This window comes from Cornus florida, unplaced genomic scaffold (assembly GCF_030987335.1).
Source record: "Cornus florida cultivar Cherokee Brave unplaced genomic scaffold, ASM3098733v1 CherokeeBrave_3.0.0_Hap2_Chr03, whole genome shotgun sequence".
NCBI classification, from domain to species: Eukaryota; Viridiplantae; Streptophyta; class Magnoliopsida; order Cornales; family Cornaceae; genus Cornus; species Cornus florida.
In genome coordinates this window covers 89194214-89208185 of record NW_026775573.1, presented here as the reverse complement: position 1 = coordinate 89208185, position 13972 = coordinate 89194214, and positions in this window count along the sequence as shown.

The window sequence follows — 13972 nt, the reverse complement described above, 5'->3', positions numbered from 1 at the left end:
CAAGCCAACCTTCACTAAAATGGAAATCTTCAAGTCCACAAACCATCCAAGCATAATGGAAATCTCAACTTAATTCCTGTACCTGAAAATATGTCCCAGTAACTTTGGGGTGAGCAACTTAAAGCTACTCGTAGGAAATGAGCATGCATCGACCTACGTTTTACAATTTTGCATGACTTATTTATTGTGGTTCATTCCACCTAACGTCTATGTCAAAGGTGAGACTCAAGGAGCATCCTAGCTACATAAGATCATTTCTAGCATCAATCACCTCGTTCATGCAATTTTAGCAACATAGGGTCATGCTTACACAAAGCAACAACATAGGAGCATGCTTACACAAAGCAACAACATACAGATTATCAAGGTTATCCACTTGAAGTCTAAAATGCAACATCAACTAAATATAACAATTTAGCATAATTAGAATATCTAATACCACACATCAAGACATAGATTCTCTAGGTTATCAACCAGAAATCTAAAAGTGTGAAATCAACTAAATATAGTAATTTAGTATGGATGTACTTAACAACATCAAAATTGCCAATAGCCAAAACCACAAGTCAACAAGGTAAACATGATTGTCAACTTGGAATTAAATGCGAAAACAAATAGTGGAAGACTTGGACATCACGCTCGGAATTCTGTCGAGACCTCAATGGTTATTCCGGGCACTAACCCGGAGGGAAGACCACTTTAAGTGCCCACTATCTCAATGACTTAGAGGACTCACGTCCCCGTACTAGAGCCAAACCCTAGCCATCTCAACTCAACAGTGTCCTAAGATTAGCCAAATAAGTTCACAACTTATACATATTACTACTACATAGTCACAAGTTAGCAATTTAACTCCTAATAGTGCATAATAAGCATTTCATATCCATAATGCTATGAAATCACAAGCCAACAATATATTCATATTAGAAACATACTCTCATGAGTATAAATTTAACAACAATACTCTTCAATGCATATAACATAATCAAGTGAATACATCACAAGTCTAAATCCATACTTTTAAAATAGAAACAACTTCTAAAACATAATTAGATCCATTGATAAACAAGATAGAATTTAATTATATCAAAATAATTAAACTCTCTAGATTTCAAATCATTTCCAAATGGCCTCAATTTAATATATAATAAAAGACATATCATTGTCATTATATATATTCACACAAAAGCTTAATTAGGCCCATGAAACCACAAAAATAGATTTTAATTAATTCTCTTAATTAAAGTCTCTAGATTTTCAGACTCAACCAAATGCTCTAAAATTAGAGTATGTTAAAGAACATGCCATGACTTAATTTAAAAGCATATTACAACTCAATTTCATGCAAGGTACGGCCATGTACTTTAATCTTTCACAAAAGATAAATATTAATTAAAAAGAGCAATTCTTATTTAATTAATCCCAATTTAACATATGTTAAGCAACATATTAAAGCAATATTTTCTACCATGCCACAATTCAAGTCTAAATTACACATCATGATGAAAATTTAATCTTACAAAAAGAATTAAACACTTCAATTTTCCAAGATTTGATACAAGTCATACATATAGGTTGTATAAAAATGAAAAACATACAATACAACACATATAAAATCCTAAAACTTTCCCTACCTCCATTTGAGATGAAATCTCAAATCCCCACCAAAATAAATCGGCTCCGAATCCGGCGAAACTCCTAGGTTTTGTCGGGGACAACACCACGAACAAGAATCCCAACAAAGCCCCATCAAAAACATAACTTGATTTCAAACCCGAACTCAAGAAATGGCCAAAACAAGATTTCAATCGGTTGGGATTGAAGGCCTCGCCAACACGAACATAAAACACTAAGGCACGATAACTTTTCATTGAAGGGAAGAAGCTCAAAAGTGGAGATAGAATATGGCAGCCATGGGAGGAGCTTGGATAGGCCATGAGAGAGGAGAGAGAGAGAAAAATCTGATTTTTCAACCACTAAACCCCTATTTATAGAAAAACTCAAAAAGTGCCCCGAACGGGCCCCGCCGGGTCCAAAAAAGTGAAATTTGAGCATACGCGCTCAAACAGCAAAACTCCGTGAATGAAAAAGATTCAAAATGAGAAAATATGTACAACAGAAGAAACGACATCAAAAACTGAGTCCCGAGCAGAGAGTTATGCCCCAAACAAGTTTGGCGCAAATCGGGGCCAGAAACCCTGAAACTGTAAAACATCGTCCAGGAGGAAATTCTAAGAGTCCACGATTCGACGAAATGTGAAAATGAATCCCGTACGAGGATCCAGGCTCAAAACAAGGCATTGAGCAATAACTTTCATTAATTGCACAATGGCCCCTCCAAAATTGCGAAACTGCCCCAGAATGAAAATATCTTCCAAAATATATTTTCTTAGATACCCCCGAAATAAAATATCTTCAAAAGATATTTACGAAAAACACCCCAAGAAAAGTAAATGTTTCCAAAGAACAATGCATCCATGCCCCTATAGACACCGGGAGCAACCAGAGTACTTTCTCATGAAAGTAAATATACGTATCTCATAGAAATCATTGAGAATGAAGATACGTGAAGTCAGAAACCAACTCCGAACACAAGAAATGTGGTTACGCAAACAAAGTGCCAAATGAGAAAAAGACAAAATAGGGAAAATGACGAAAAGTGAATTGTGTCGAAAAACGAAAAATGTGGAAATAACTCGGTCCTCAAAGGAAGTTGTCAATCCATAGAAAAGAGTCTCGGATATCACTCTAGAGCACTCAAGATAACACTAAGCGATAAGAAACTGAACTCAGAAAGGAAAACGATTAACGGAAAAAAATATCCGTGAAAATCTGAGGAAAGGGAAAGGAATGAAAATGACCGGGTCATTACAACCTTCCCACCTTAAAGGGATTTCATCCCCGAAATCCAGCCCAATGAAACAGAAAGCGAAACCAGGATAACTACAGAGTACATCTCTGAGTATCCCTCACAACGTGTTACACCACCGACCTCAAAGTTGAAACGAACACACAAACCAGTGTCAATTGCATCTGTGTGCTCATGACAAGACAACCCCTCAATGGAAAAGTGACCACATGGCCATACGACAAGTCAGAACTCACACACTAAACCCAAGGTCAGACAAGGGAATGGAAGACAACAGCATCCTCCTAACGAACCACCATACGAGTTCGAAAACAACCAACAAAAGAACTCTAAAATAACAACGTATCAAATCAAGGTACTGAACAGAGATGACATGGCAGTACGAATAGCGACCAAAACCCGCCCACGACGTACTCAAATGTGTGGTAACAATAACAGTGCTTAATGCCCGCCCACACTTACTCGTCAGTAAGGTAGCATCGACAGCAACTAGTACTCGCCCACAACACACAACTTTGTACGGTAGCATGATAGTATAAGGCACTAATTCATAACCTGCCCCCCACTAGGTCTACCCAAGAAACCTCTCGATACAAATGACATCAATGTCAAAAATTATCATTGCCAAAAGCACTACGAAGACCAGCATTTTGTAAGAGTTGAGATATGGTCCAAAGATGTCCGGCCAGACCATCCTGGCCAATCCCAAAACTTTGACAACAATGCCATAGGTACCGCTATGCTTAAGGCCCTAAATCCTCAATACAACAAAATCAGCATCTTCAGTGTCTCAAAATACTTCAACAAACAACATTAATGAAGAATCCAAAGCCTAAAAAGCAAATCAGAACCTCCAAAAACCAAAACGAACCTTTCTACAAGACATTTCATCGAAAGTCTTATATATCTCCCTGAAACAGATAACCTACAAGACTACACCGTAATCAAACATTGAGTCCACATCCCTATCATGGATAACTAAATCCTCGAAATACAAGTCCACCAAGTGGTACACACATCAAAATGCCAACAACTAAGGTCACAAGATGAATCTCTCAAAACCATGCTTGGCAACACCAAGCTAAATCAAAATTCCTCAATTTCTGTTGATCCATAAACAACCACTGGAACTACGATTCCTCAAAACTACGCCTAGCCATAACTAGGATGAGAAAACTGCACAAACAGTCATATCAAACAGCGATCCTTCAAAACTCCTCCTAAGAGTCAACAACATCAAGATTTCCAAAACTGAAACAAGTCTCCAAAAGACGTCCTCAAAAGAGCATCGAGCTCACATCACGAATCAAACAAATCCTCAATGGTATGGACATATGTCCCCACAAAATGATCTCACACCAATCAACTCACTCTGAGTACCACAGCCGTCAACAACCACGGTAGAAACTCCCCAAGGGAAGACATAAAAGAAAGGGAACCACCAGTCCTAAAAAAGACAACACCACGACACCATCTCTGTAACGAAAGACAACAAGGTCAAAGACTTCACCCCCTACATAGAAGTAAGTCGGCCAAAATCAACCAAATCCTCACCAAGGACTCAAAACAACAATGGTGATCCTCACAGACCAGCCAACCCCAAAGATGTGCACAACGCAATGAAGAGAAGAGACTTACTCCATGTGAAGTCCCTTACTCGAACCAAACACGAAACCATTGTGGAAACCCGCATAAACACTACGTGCGACCGAGGGAAAACAAAAGGGAATACCAAACCTGGAAGTCATGCATATGACAAGGAATGCAACCACCAGAAAGAAAATCTACTCACGTAGATAAAAATCAAAAGTACATGCTGCACATCTCCACATAAACACAAAATCATGTCAGTAAAGCACATAAACAACATGGCATCTCTATGCATATAAAGAAGGCATGCTAATGCCACATAACAAGAAGGCAAATGTGGATACACCTCCACCTACTCATGCATCACAATATTATAAATAAGACTACTAGCATGGTAGTAAACGAAACTGCATAAGACAACATGATGCAACAATGAACCCTATGGACATCGTGTCCTAGAGTATCTTAGAAAAGAAAGGATAATTCTTAGTCATAAACTGTCTCCAAAACCTATGCGACAACAACCTATCTCCAAACAAACGTGAGCCCTTACCACAACGGTAAGACTCTAACAATCTAACTCCGAATCTAGAGGTGACACTACAAGTGACACTAACAGTGCAGTGTTCTCACTACCCGTAACATCAATTACTCGACTTGATCCCAAAAGCGTCATCACGCAAGAACTCCTCAAAGAAAATGGCAACTACAGCCATACCAACAACAACCAAATCAATAACTACGACCGATCCCCAAAACAACTATCATCATCATCAATCAAAAGGACAATGCCTATCAAAACAAAACCAACACTGATTCCATCCGAACTACGCTTATAGTTAGCCAGCACGGTAGCATGACAGTGCCATGCACCCGCCCACAAACGTACCCGCCTAAGAAAAATGCAAGTTCCAGAGGAATCTTCCTGGACAATCAAGGATCCTAAGAGGTCCATAACCTCATAATGGCCTAAAACCAACAAATCCACCACTACGGTAACGCCAAATGACTCATCTCACAAGAGCCTAAACAAAAGGTGACCATCCACCTACCTTAAAACCAATGCTAGGTTGATAACAACCTACATCACCAGGAGACTTTGACTACAATCACCATCCACCTTAACTCGTGCCTCAATGACCAAACCCATGTCATGCCAAATATGCAATACAGTTATACATATACAAATCTAATCTAGCATACATCATATGTCGTGCTCTTTACGACAAATTTAAATCATGCTAAACAAATGGCATACCACATGTAGCACGTAAGCACATAAAAATGTTATCAGACCAAAACATGTTATCATGAAGCATATAAGCACATAGAGCATGGCAACAAAAGCATGATATGCACCCAAAACCCGTCGTCCAAGGTATTCAAACCAAGGAGCTCTGATACCACTTGTGACGGCCCAAGTTTTTCAACCCGGTGCGTCAGTGATGAACCGAAAGATGACCCGATAATAGATCCGAAATGTGGAAGCAAAAGACAAAACAATGGTCTCTAGAGATACAACATGGCTCTAAGACACCATTATGACCCTCAACGAGGTCATGGAACCCAAAGGAATCAAATGCGGATGCAACGTTTTAAAAAAAGAACAAGAATGAACCTAAGGGCAAAAATGTCATTTCCAGCTTAAAATTGGGTGCCACCGAGCACACCATTGAATAGACAACAAAAAATTAATGAATTTAGACTCAAGAATCACTTGATTCGGAGTCCGGATAAAGAAGATATAGCTAACGGAAAAAACAGGGGCAAAACGGTCAAAAGTACCAACCCAAGAACATCTAACCGGTTACATGACCTATCTAACCGGTTAGAAGGCCAAAAAACACGACCAAGACACTACCCCAAGTCATCTAACCGTTTAGATAACCCCTTCTAACCGGTTAGATGTGAAGAGGGCAGTAAGATGCAACCCAAAAACCTGGCAGCAGGGGTTTTTCGGGAAAAAGTGGATTTTTAAGGGCCTAGATGACATTTTCTGGAAAAATAAAAAGAAGAAACCCCCTCAAAATCGATTTTTCTATGTGACTCGCAAGAGAAATCAAAAAATAATCACTGTGAAATGCCCAAAATTCTTTCCCAAGAAATCTGGTCCAGAGGGTCAAAAAAGCTGCTAAATAGAAATACAGAAGCTGAACTTCAGAAATGGTTTCCGATGCCATGACAACTTTTTCAGGAAACACACAAAGAAGAAACCCCCCCCCCCCCCCCCCTAAAATCACATTTTCTAAGTGACTATGTGAAGAACGGAATTTATTTCTCAAAGGAAATTCCCAAAATACCCTTAGGTCAGATTATGCAACAAAAGTGTAAAATGAGTACGTAGGAGGCTCATTTCACCAAAGAAGAAGCTTTGCCCGAAAATGACCATGCACGCAAATGTAACTTACCTAATAAGATGTGCTACAATGGTCCACGGCTTTAAAATATGGCCGATACAAAATATGACCCCCCAATGGCCAAAATGCCAAAAACAAAGTTTGGAATGAAAACTTGGAATTCAAAATCATGAAATGGTTTCAAAATGCCGTTTAGCCATTGGCCACACTTCATACATGATTAATGAATGCTAATGGACAAATTTCATACACAATGCACACTTCGGTGTAAAATAGCATACTAAAACGCATGAATTTCATATAATCTCATTAAGGTAAAAATTAACATCCATGATATATATGCAATTCCAAAAGAAGTTTGACCCTTGGCCTCATGTCATATACACAAAATGAGAATCAAAAAGTGTGCTTAGGCACACATCACAATTTTAGAATCAAATATGCACATTTGACAAATAAGGTTACATATGGAATTTCAAGCCAACCTTCTCTAAAATGAAAATCTTCAAGTCCACAAACCATCCAAGCATAATGGAAATCTCAACTTGATTCCTGTACCTGAAAATATGCCCCAGTAACTTTGGGGTGAGCAACTTAAAACGACTCGTAGGAAATGAGCATGCATCGACTTATGTTTTACAATTTTGTATGACTTATTTATTGTAGTTCATTCCACCTAATGTCTATGTCAAAGGTGAGACTCAAGGAGCATCCAAGCTACCTAAGATCAATTCTAGCATCAATCACCTTGTTCATGCAATTTTCGCAACATAGGGTCATGCTTACACAAAGCAACAACATAGGAGCATGCTTACACAAAGCAACAACATAGGAGCATGATTACATACAGCAACAACATATAGATTCTCAAGGTTATCAAATTGAAGTCTAAAATGCAACTTCAATTAAATATAACAATTTAGCATAATTAGAATATCTCATACCACACATCAAGACATTGATTCTCTATGTTATCGACTAAAAATCTAAAAGTGTGAAATCAACTAAATATAGTAATTTAGTATAGATGTACTTAACAACATCAAAATCGCCAATAGCCAAAACCACAAGTCAATAAGGTAAACATGATTGTCAACTTAGAATTGAATACGAAAAAAAATAGTGGAAGACTTGGACATCACGCTCGGAATTCTGCCGAGACCTCAATGGTTATTCAGGGCACTAACCCGCAAGGAAGACCACCCTAAGTGCGCACTATCTCAATGACCTAGAGGAATCACGTCCCCGTACTAGAGCCAAACCCTAGCCATCTCAACTCAATAATGTCCCAAGATTAGCCAAATAAGTTCACAACTTATACATATTACTACTACTTAGTAACAAGTTAGCAATTTAACTCCCAATAGTGCATAATAAGTATTTCATATCCATAATGTTATGAAATCACAAGCCAACAATATATTCATATTAGAAACATACTCTCGTGAATATAAATTTAACAACAATGCTCTTCAATGCATATAACACAATCAAGTGAATACATCACAAGTCTAAATCCATGCTGTTAAAATAGAAACAACTTCTAAAACATGATTAGATGCATGGATAAACAAGATAGAATTTAATTACATCAAAATAATTAAACTCTCTAGATTTCAAATCATTTCCAAATGGCCTCAATTTAATATATGATAAAAGACATATCATGGTCATTATATATATTCACACAAAACTTTAATTTGGCCCATGAAACCACAAAAATATATTTTAATTAATTCTCTTAATTAAAGTCTCTAGATTTCCAAACTCAACCAAATGCTCTCAAATTAAAGTATGTTAAAGAATATGCCATGACTTAATTTAAAAGTATATTACAACTCAATTTCATGTAAGGTACGGCCACGAACTTTAATCTTTCACAAAAGATAAATATTAATTAAAAAGAACAATTCTTATTTAATTAATCCCAATTTAATATATGTTAAGCAACATATTAAAACAAGATTTTGTACCATGCCACAATTCAAGTCCAAATTACACATCATCATGAAAATTTAATCTTACACAAAGAATTAAATATTTTAATTTTTCTAGATTTGATACAAGGCATACATATAGGTTGTATAAACATGGAAAACACACAATACAACACGTATAAAATCCTAAAACTTTCCCTACCTCTATTTGAGATGAAATCTCAAATCCCCACCAAAATAAATCGGCTCCGAATCTAACGAAACTCCTAGGTTTTGTCGGGGACAACACCATGAACATGAATCCCGAGGAAGCCCCATCAAAAACACAACTTGACTTCAAACCCGAACTCAAGAAATGGCCAAAACGAGATTCCAATCGGTTGGAATCGAAGGCCTCACCAACACGAACATAAAACACTAAGGCACGATAACTTTTCATTGAAGGGAAGAAGCTCAAAAGAGGAGAGAGAAGATGGCAGCCATGGGAGGAGCTTGGACCGGCCATGAGAGAGGAGAAAGAGAGAAAAAAAACTGATTTTTCATCCACTAACCCCCTATTTATAGAAAAACTCAAAATGTACCCCGAACGCGCTCAAACGGCAAAACTCTGTGAAGGAAAAAGATTCAAAATGAGAAAATATAGACAATAGAAAAAATAACGTCAAAAACCGAGTCCCGAGCAGAGAGTTATGCCCCAAACAAGTTTGGCACAAACCGGGGCCAGAAACACTGAAACTGGAAAACATCGTCCAGGTGGAAATTCTAAGAGTCCACGACTCGATGAAATTTGAAAATGAATCCCGTACGAGGATCCAGGCTCAAAACAAGGCATTGAGCAATAACTTTCATTGATTGCATAATGGCCCCTCCAAAAAGTGAAAACTGCGAAACTACCCCAGAAAAAGATATTTTTTTAGATACCCCTGAAATAAAATATCTTCAAAAGATATTTACGAAAAACACCCTAAGAAAATGAAATGTTTCCAAAGAACAATGCATTCATGCCCCTATGGATACCGGGAGCAACCAGAGTACTTTCTCACGAAAGTAAAGAGACGTATCTCATAGAAATCATTGAGAATGAAGATACATGAAGTCAGAAACCAACTCCGAACACAAGAAGTATGGTTACGCAAACAAAGTGCCAAACGGGAAAAAGACAAAACAGGGAAAAGGACGAAAAATAAATAGTGTCGAAAAACGAAAAATGTGAAAATGACTCGGTCCTCAAAGGAAGTTGTCAATCCACAGAAAAGAGTCTCGGATATCACTCCAGAGCACTCAAGATGACACTAAGCGACATGAAACTGAACTCAGAAAGGAAAAAGATCAACGGAAAAAAATATCCGTGAAAATCTGAGGAAAGGGAAAGGAATGAAAATGACCGGGTCATTATAACCTTCCTACCTTAAAGGGATTTCTTCCGCGAAATCTAGCCCAACGAAATAGAAAGCGAAACAAAGATAACTACAAAGTACATCTCTGAGTATCCCTCACAATGCGCTACCCAGCGACCTCAAAGCTGAAAGGAACACACAAACCAGTGTCAATTGCACCCGCGTGCTCATGACAAGACAACCCCTTAAGGAAAAAGTGACCACATGGCCATATGACAAGTCAAAACTCACACACTGAACCCAAGGTCAGACAAGGGAATGGAAGACAACAACCGAAAGCATCCCTCCTAACGAACCACCACACGAGTTCAAAAACAACCAACAAAGGAACTCCAAAATAACAACGTATCAAATCAAGGTACTGAACAGAGACGACATGGTAGTACAAATAGCGACCAGATTCTGCCCACGACGTACTCAAATGTGTGGTAGTAATAACAGTGCCTAGTGCCCACCCACACTTACTCATCAGTAAGGTAGCATCGACGGCAACAACACACAACTTTGTACAGTAGCATGACAGTATAAGGCACTAATTCATAACCTGCCCCCACTAGGTCTATCCAAGAAATCTCTCGATATAAATGACATCAATGTCAAAAATGATCATTGCCAAAAGCACTACGGAGACCAACATTTTGTGAGAGTTGAGATATGGTCCAAAGATGTCTGGCTAGACCATCCTGGCCAATCCCAAAAATTTGACAACAATGCCATAGGTACCGCTATGCTTAAGGCCTTAAATCCTCAATACAACAAAATCAGCATCTCCAATGTCTCAAAATACTTCAACCAACAACATTAATGAAGAATCCAAAGCCTAAAAAGCAAATCAGAACCTCCAAAATCAAAACGAACCTCTGCACAAGACATTTCATCGAAAGTCCTATATATCTCCCTGAAATAGATCAACTATAAGACTACACTATAATCAAACATTAAGTCCACATCCCTATCATGGATAACTAAATCCTTGAAATACAAGTCCACCAAGTGGTAAACACATCAAAATGTCAACAACTAAGGTCACAAGATGAATCTCTCAAAACCATGCTTGGCAACACCAAGCTAAATCAAAATTCCTCAATTTCTATTGATTCATAAACAACCACTGGAATTACGATTCCTCAAAACTACGCCTAGCCATAACTAGGACGAGAAAACTCCATAAACAGTCATATCGAACAGCGATCCTTCAAAACTCCTCCTAAGAGTCAACAACATCAAGATTTCTAAAACTGAAACAAGTTTCTAAAAAACATTCTCAAAAAAGCATTGAGCTCACCACACGAATCAAACAAATCCTCAATGGTATGGACATATGTCCCCACAAAATGATCTCACACCAATCAACTCACTCTGAGCACCACAGTCGTCAACAACCACAGCAGAAACTCCCCAAGGGAAGACATGAAAGAAAGGGAACCACCAGTCCTAAAAAGGACAACACCACGACACCATCTCTGTAACAAAAAACAACAAGGTCAAAGACTTCATCCCCTACATGGAAGTAAGTCGACCAAAATCAACCAAATCCTCACTAAGGACTCAAAACAACAATGGTGATCCTCACAGACCAGCCAACCCCAAAGTTGTGCACAACGTAATGAAGACAAGAGACTTACTCCATGTGAAGTCCCTTAATTGAACTAACACGAAACCATTGTGGAAACCCGCATACACATTACGTGCGACCGAGGGAAAACTGTGATACCCCCCGAATTTCCGAATGCGGGTTGGCCAGGCCCACACCCGAATACCCGAGGATATCAAAACAAATTGATAATAAACGAACACAGAGTACAAAAGAATAAAGAAGAATACATAAAATGCTGACAAGAAACTAAAATGATAATCTAATAATAAACCTCAGAATATATTTCCATTAATTAATAAACTCTTCTGATACAATTGATCCTCCAAAATACAACTCGGGAATCCATACTGTGTGGACCCCTAGAAAATCCAAACTAAACAAATGACAACAATAACTGTCTAAATCAGGAAACTGAATCATAAAGGAACTCCTATGTAGCATCGGAAGAACGAAGTAGACTGATCCCTGCTCAGCACGAACAACCTCTACTCCTGACGAACACCTGAAAAATAATGGTGGGTCAGGCCCACAAACAAGTTCTACTCTACTACAGTCCAAGCAGAGATCCGATACACGTATACATCCTAGTCAATCCAACAGTAACTAGTAGTCCGTATATATATATATATACACACTAAAGGAACCTCACTAGATTATAGGGTTGTCTCAACCTGAATAGTAGGCAACATGCAAAACACACATATAGTGGGCATGAATACCTAGACCTAACAGGGTACACAACTACACTATATCTAGTTACACATCCCTGGCGATATACGCACCCTAACCACTGATCCTGAGACTCAAGCTCATATCATGGCACCATACTTATATATATATATATAATCTACTATCCATCTTATCCGGTATAAATTAATCCTCCATAAGTCATTCAACTTGTTCAGCTGACCTAACTTGAATATAAGTAGGACTTAACATTTTAGTTAATCCATTCCCTTATATAATAAATTAATCATCCATAAGTCATTCAACTTGTTCAGCTGACCTGACTTGAATATAAGTAGGACTTAACATTTTAGTTAATCCATTCATTTATATAAAATAGCTAGGACTTAACTGATAAGTTAATCCGTTCCTAGAATGCCACCGTCCCATACCGGTGCATTAAATCACACAATTCAACAATTGATGTAACGATTAAGGAAATACATCAAACAATAAAGAAATAACTATGATAATATGATATCAAGTTATCACAAAATAGGAATGACTTATTATTTATTTAAGTTTCCTATATCATATGTCCTACATAAACTGAATCTTATACATATGATGATATTTTATTATATCGTCAAATAAGCATTCTCCATATCTAATTCATCCTACACATTTAATCTCAATTGTTAAAACATATTAAAAGATTAAATTCATTCGTTTGTTTAAAACATTCAAATAGCAAGCATCATTATGATTGAGTCTATTTAAATTTATTTAAACCCAAACCTAATTCCTATTTAATGTTCAGGAATCGTAGGCATGTTTTTACGTTCCATCATTCCACAGATATGAAATATACATAATTTAAACATGTAAAAATTCACACCGGAAATCAAATCAAAATCATGTATTTATCAATTCATAACACAAGAACAGATATGAACCAAATTCATAAAACCTATGTTCTAATTCAATTAAACATGCATAATTATTTAATTTTATGTGTTTAATAAATCCTGAAATTTCCTAGGCATGTATAGAAACACGAATCAAATGGAAAGAGATAGAAGAAGAACTTGCCTTAAACTTTCGGATTGAAAGTTAAACTTCTTTTTCCTTGATCTTCTCTCTATAGGGTTTTTCTCCTCATTCCTTCCTTTTCCTCCTTCCCTCTCTAACACTATCTCTCCAGTATATATCACGTGAATATTTCTAACCCCCTTTTACAACCTATAGCTATATATTTATAGGCTAAATAAAATAACCATAATCCTTTTCCCAATCCAAGTCAACTAAAAAAAAAAATGAAAATAAAAATATTAAAAAGGTAAGCAAAATATGTTACGTATATAATTTATGTATATGTTTATTAAATAAATAAATTATACACATTCTGTTATTTATTAATGGATTATCCAATAATATATAAGTTACCATAATATTATAAAGTAACTTAAAACATAACACGTATCAAATCTATGTATATTTTTATTATTTAAATAAACATATACATCAGATTAAATATTACTACCCAAATTACCATAAAA